The 6,028-nt window shown below is 45.3% G+C and overlaps 1 protein-coding gene across 4 annotated transcripts in view; it reads left to right on the top strand.

Annotated features, from left to right (window-relative positions):
* The first annotated feature begins 1,439 nt into the window (after window positions 1-1,439).
* LYPD6 (LY6/PLAUR domain containing 6) overlaps window positions 1,440-6,028 on the top strand; it is a 41,551-nt gene continuing 36,962 nt past the window's right edge. The window contains exon 1 of one of the 4 annotated variants that reach the window (XM_074911375.1): window positions 1,440-1,528. The gene's annotated coding sequence lies outside the window, so the exon portion shown is untranslated. Of the gene's footprint in view, window positions 1,529-1,824; window positions 2,087-2,391; window positions 2,483-5,903; window positions 5,981-6,028 lie in introns of those variants that run through there. The other 3 variants (XM_074911371.1, XM_074911377.1, XM_074911374.1) reach the window with 3 other exon arrangements.

Below are 6,028 nucleotides of genomic sequence, written 5' to 3'. Positions count from 1 at the left end.
CGCTGCCTGCTCAGCACCAAGCTCCCTGCCTCCACGCCCAGCCCTGACTAAGGCCTTACACCCAGAGCTGGCATATTTGCCTTTCAAATCACCTGTCTGAGCAGCTCATCGTCCAGAAACGCCCAGCAGCTCTGGTCCTGCAGCACGGCAAGGATGGGGATCTTACCCTGCCCACACAAACGTTTGGTCCTCTCTGGATGTCTGTATTCATTGACTGTTCTGCTAGACCATTTTCCTCTTTCCCAGTCACTTCACAGAATCATTCAGGTTGGAAAAGACCCTTGAGATTGTCGAGTCCAACCGTCAGCCCTACTCTGCAAAGTTCTCCCCTACACCACATCCCCCAATATCTCATTTAAACGACCCTTAAACACACCCAGGGATGGGGACTCCACTACTTCTTCACATCCTCCTCCAGCCTTCATCTGACTTGGGAGATACAGTGGTCTAAGGTCTGCCCTTGACCCTGAGTCAGGCTCCATCATGCAGTATTTTTCCTGCAAAACTCTAGGAACTGTATAAAATTAATAATTATACTATGGTAACTCTCAGAAGAAAACGTGGACCTCTCCAAGATGCCATGTAGGTAAATAATAAGCAATTACTTCAAGAGCTGGGTCTGACTTTGCAGCCTTTCCAGACAGTGAACAAGGGTTACATCAACACAGTGACTCTTAAAAAATGAATTTATACATGGGAGCATACACGTGGCAGCACTCAAAACCCAGAGGACAAAAATATCTTTGGCTGTGCCGGAGAACTGAGCCTATATTTTGCAGATGATATTCCCATAAACATTTCAAGAGGAAATGGGAGCAGCGTGGAGCAGGAAAGACCGGTGATGCTGTGCCGGGCTCCCGGCAGAGCCCCTGCCCCTGATTTGTGTGCTGGGAGCGGGGGACAGGTTGTGTAGCTTCTCCCATCAGCAAAGAGCATTCCTGGCTTTATTAGCAGCTTTCAACTGGCAGCCAACGCTGATTTAATACTAATGCTTTTTTGATGAATTGTTGCTTTAGTCTGTTTTGAATACTTTCTGCATGACTAATTAACGTACCAAAAGGAATTAAGTTGTGGTGTTCAACTTGACGCTGGTACGTGCAAACAAACGGCTGGAAGTCACAGCTTTTCTTCAATATTTTATCTAATCTTTACATTCTCGGGGCCGGGGCATTGCTTGTTATCTAAAAGCCACTTAACTGAGCTAAAACGTGATGTCATGCTTCTCGAAATACATGTAGGTATTTATGCTCAGTCTGTTGAGAAACAGGCTTGAATATAGTGAGATATACGTAATTACGTTCTTTTAATGATAACAAAACCCACTTGAAATTGGCAAGAGATGAAAACCCGCAGCTTCATATAGGGAGTTTTGCTTGAGTAAAGCGTTCTGTAACATTATGCTGGGATAAACCGGCGTGATTCATCGCTGGAAAGACACTCCCAGCTGGAGCAGATAGAAATCACTCGCTGTTGCCCCTTGCGAAGAGCGGCGTCAGCCCCTCCGAGCGGAAAAGCTGCTGGGAATAAGGTAACCCCGCAGCCAGGAGCGTTTCTGTTTCCTCGGCGAGGAGTGCTGGCGAGGCGCTCGGCTTGCTCTCCGCTCCGGAGGGATGCCCTTCCTCTTCCCCGTGCTTTTGAATTTATTCTTTATTATCCGTAGTTGTTTTGTTGTTTTCGTTTTGTTTTGTTTTGTTTTTTCTCCCCGAAACAAAGACGACTTGTATAAGAGAGTAGAATAACAACATAGTTGTTTGATTTGTCTATATACGCTTGAAATAATCCAGCATCTAATTTTTAATGAAGCATGAAAGAAAACTAGAGCTCAGCACAATGCGTGCCCGGCGAAGATCCTAATCTCCCCTTGCCACCCGAGGAGAGCCAGGGGCAGGCACGCTGGTCCCATGCCCCGGGAGGGCGACCGAGCCGGCAGCCGGGGCTCCCACCGCCGGGCCCGGGGAGCCGGGTCTCGGTAGAGAGCAGCACCCGGCCGGGGGGCGCCGGGGGACACCGGGCTCCCCCCACCGGCTCTGCTGAGGGTGCGATGGAAACCCCCTGATCGACGAGCCAGAAAATCCGTGCTGCCAAGGTACATCTCTCTCTTACCTAAAAAAAAAAAATAAATTAACTTCTTTCTAACCTTTTTCTCTGTTACAGGAAAAAAAAAAAAAAAAAAAAACAAACAACCAAACAAAAAAACCCCAAAACGGTATTCTAAAAGTCACTTCGGTGGACACATGTTTAGCAAACCGTACCGTGTGCTGTGGGAGGGGGAAGCTGAACCTGAACGTTTTCAGTCCCCTCAACTATCAGCCGGGGTATTTAAGCTCCACATCGGGCTTAGTTGCTCCGCGAAAGGAGCAGACCCGCACCCCGGAGCTGCGGCAGGGACTAGGGGGGGTCCCGGCGAGCCTCTCCTGCCCACCCGTTTTGGGGTGGAGCCCCCCCCCTTCCCACGAAACACCCGCCCTTTCCGCTGCCTCAGGTTTTTGGGGTGTTTTGGTTTTTTGTTTTGTTGTGTTTTTTTTTTTTTTGGGGGGGGGGTGGTGTGGTTTGGTACGGAATCGAGGGGTTTTTCTGGGTGGGAGCGCGACCCGGGGGGAAGCCAGGCTCAACCTATGGTGAGGCAGCACTTCAGGGCAGAGATGTGTGTTGCTTTGGAGTTTTTTGGTTTGTTTTGGTTTTTTTTTTTCTTATTTTTAATAAAATTGAGGGGGGGGGGGGCACTTTTTGCCAGAAAGGGGGGGTGATGGGGCGAGCAAGGCGCGGTTCTAAGCCTGGCAGCTCCTGCCCTGCTCCTCAGTGGGATCACTGGGATTTTGGCAGGAGACCGTGGATGTGATTTTTTTTTTTTTTTTTTTTTCTTTTGAGAGCCTGCTTCTGAAAAAGCAGGGCTTTACAAATTGCTTTCCAAATAAAAGCGAATTAAATAATTCTGTATGTTGTCAGGCTGCAAAAGAACACCACATCACTGACACAAAAGAGCTTCCCACTCTAACTTGTTATTAAAAAAAAAATTACTATATAAAAAATTAATTTCTGAGGCAGAAATGGTTGTGTTTCCAATAGTAGCCGGTATGTGCGCTCTTTTCTGCTAAAATATGCTTTCTTTGGAGGGAAATATCAGCAGTTTCTTAATTATAATGACAGTCTATAGCTAATGTGCTGGAAAACATTAAATTACATCATTTGCCAATAAAATAGGCAACCCGTATAATTCTTTCATATGCCCACATGATATCTTTTATATTTTGGAAGCTCTTCCTTGGTAATGGATGTTGACAGGTATGAAAGCCTGCCCAAATTGTGGAACTACCTGCAGAGTATCTGCTGTGTTTAACGTGGCACGTTGTGAGGTATATATTTGTTGATTTTTTTTTTTTTTTTTTTTTTTTTTTTTTTTTTAGCAGCAGAAGCCCAGGCTGTGCCGAAGGGCTGCGGTTTGTCTTTTCAGTCTGTTTGAGATTCCTTGTAAGGCCACACCAGAGCACAGGGCTGGTGGTTATTATGGCTTGTGAGCTTCCAGTGGGCAGAGCTGGCACTGTATATATTCTCTCTCAAAAAATTAAATTATGTAGCTTCACAGAGCTCGTTCTGTGGAAATTAGTGGTAAATAAGAAAAGATCTCAGTGTGAACTGGGTGGAGATCCCCAGGGTGGCCATTAACATACCTTTAGAATGATTTCTGTTGAATTTTTTTTTTGCTTTTATTGCTGTGGAAACCCCGTTTTGCAAGGAGATACGACTATCTCGATGCATCAGAGCTCAGGGCTGCTGCTGGATGGTGGTGTCGGGAGGTCAGACTGGCTCCTGCGTCCCGCTTCGGCTTCACGGCTGCGGAGCCACGAGGATTTCAGACCTGTGTGCTTGGTGTGGAAATGGAATGATTGTCCGCTGTGTAACAAGCCCTTGAGGAAGGATAAGTGAAATAAAAAATATAAATATTTCTGTTTTACTAAGGGATGAGCTTGCAGGCTCCATGCATTGGTAGAGAGGTACCGGGATGAGGTTTCTCCACTAGATCCGTGTTTGCTTTGCTGTGGATCCAAGTAAAAATAAATCATCGGTGAGGTGCTTATGGGTGGGTGATCACTGCAATAATAATAGTGATTTAGCTCATTAGTACTGCTCAGATAAAATGATTCTCAACACTCAACTGATTAGTTATGCAAACACTGAGGAGAGGCTTTTAATCAGGCTGGTCCTTGGGTCTAACCCTGCTGCCTCCCATACAACCCTGGCAGGTGCCAGCAGGGAGGGAATCTGACCCTTACAGTTTCCACTGGATTTTTTTTTAGGCTAGTACTAACACAAAAACGTTTGAAAAGTCATCCTGGTTGTATTACAGTAGAAGACTTGTTCGCTGCAAATCGAAAAATTTATTTATGCATCAGTGATCTGCTTGTTTAATTATCTGGCATTTGCCTGTCTGATCTTGAGTCTGATTTCCTCTGACTCTCTGGTGTAAAAGGTGAAGTATAAGTTACAATGTAGTTTGGAAACAGAATAAATTATTTTTTCAGTTTTTGCTCGTGAGCAGGGCTGGGATTTTCCATTGGAAACCCAAGTCTGAATCCCTTGAATTGTCCCGGCTTCCCGCTACCATTAGAAAATGTATTGATGGGCAAGTATAGAGGTTCAAGGAGTGCTTAAATAATTGCTGTACATCCTTCAAGATGCCGTTTAGTCATGTATGAACTGGACCACAGTAATCTATAAACCCCCTCCTTTTCCTGGCCCCCACATTGCACGTAGTGTTTGTCAAACTGATGTGATGGAATAGGCAGGACAACACACGGGGTCAAGTGGTACGACAGCCGAGCTCGGGCGGCGGCGAGCGCTGCAGGAGAGACTGAAGTGTGGATTTTGTGTCTGGTGGTTTGGTTCAGTAAAGCTCAAGAAAACTTATTTAGTTAAAATGAACTCATTTGCCTTGAAAACAAACTCTTATTTTAATCTTAGGGTGGTTGACGTGGTCCCTGGGTAAAAGATGGTGTGTCTCGATTGCTGATGGGTATCTTCCTTTCCTGAGAAGATATTTACTCAGAGTGGCACAAAGTAGGGGGTAAGGTAGAATTGCTGGTACTTCTTCACCACTCTGAATATTTTTTTACATTAGACAATACGACAATACCTTCTTGTGATACAATTGGTGAGGACGGACACAAATACAAATATATCCCATGCTTATTCCATCTTTTTTTAAAAATAATTTTGGATTCCATGATTTTGTTGGGGAGGACAGGTTACTCTGAACAACAAGACGTCTTGCTTGTTGTTCAGCCTTTTTTCTCTTATAAAGTGACTAATTCTTCATAGTTTTCCTTGTAGTCAAGTATTATAACTGTAGCAGACCTTAGATGCCCTTTTTTCCCCGGTGAATTTACCTGTGCTCTTTGTTGTGTGGTGTGACCTGCTCGGAGAGGAGTGTGGTTCTTAGCCCTCAGTCACCATGTGTTCACAGCAATAATCATCGTTTTCCCTAAGTGCCAGTATTTGGTCTGTTGTGCACAGACAGTATTTTATTGTTTCTGATCCAATTTTTATAAAGCTGCTGTAGAAATTGGGGCTTTCACAGGGAGAGATGTATGTGTGTAGGCAGGACCATAGATCATTGTTAACTTAAATACTTTTGTATACCAGATAAAATCACAGTTTATCACTTGGCACACATAAAAAAAGGGAAAAGTTTCCTATAAATGGCGCTGCCATTTGTACACTGCCCGGCTTTGCGCCTACGTGAGCCCCAGTTCAGAACCTTCTTTAGTGCTGCAGGGCGTGATTGGGTCTGAATCCACAATATTGCTATTTATTTGACTCACAGCAGCGCCAAGGCAGGGTGCTGAGACTCGGGTCTCTCTCCAAAGGGACGCTGCAGATGCGCACAGCAGGAGCTGAGCCTCGTGCCAGGACTTCCCTTTGCTGCGATACGCAGAAAATTCTTCGTGGAAACCTTAAAGTTAAATACCGGGATGTACTTAGGGTGAGGACATAAAGTATCCTGCGTGCTCTTCCATCGGCGTGTATTTCG

Source organism: Athene noctua, chromosome 7 (assembly GCF_965140245.1).
Source record: "Athene noctua chromosome 7, bAthNoc1.hap1.1, whole genome shotgun sequence".
Classification (NCBI taxonomy): Eukaryota; Metazoa; Chordata; class Aves; order Strigiformes; family Strigidae; genus Athene; species Athene noctua.
The sequence above is the reverse complement of the archived record's forward strand: the minus strand, read 5'-3'. Positions and strand labels throughout refer to the sequence as shown.